The sequence below is a fragment of the Poecilia latipinna genome, unplaced genomic scaffold, assembly GCF_001443285.1.
Source record: "Poecilia latipinna isolate Pla-1442-1.1 unplaced genomic scaffold, P_latipinna-1.0 Scaffold47, whole genome shotgun sequence".
NCBI classification, from domain to species: domain Eukaryota; kingdom Metazoa; phylum Chordata; class Actinopteri; order Cyprinodontiformes; family Poeciliidae; genus Poecilia; species Poecilia latipinna.
In genome coordinates, this window is record NW_015112663.1 from 233899 (window position 1) to 234174 (window position 276).

Here is a 276-nt window from a genome sequence, read left to right on the forward strand (position 1 = left end):
GTTTCTCCATGGTTTATTCTGGTTTTTTTTTTCTTTTCCCCCCCCCCCCAGACCCCCCGCTCCCAACCGACACACACACACACACACACACGCACGCACGCACGCACGCACGCACGCACGCACGCACGCACGCACGCACGCACGCATACACACACACTATCCTTAACAGAATCAAGACAATAGAACGCATTGGTAAAATATTACCTCTTTAATAATCATAATTGTGTAATCAGAATTAATCAAACTCTCTCGTATCACAATAATGGTGTTTACTCG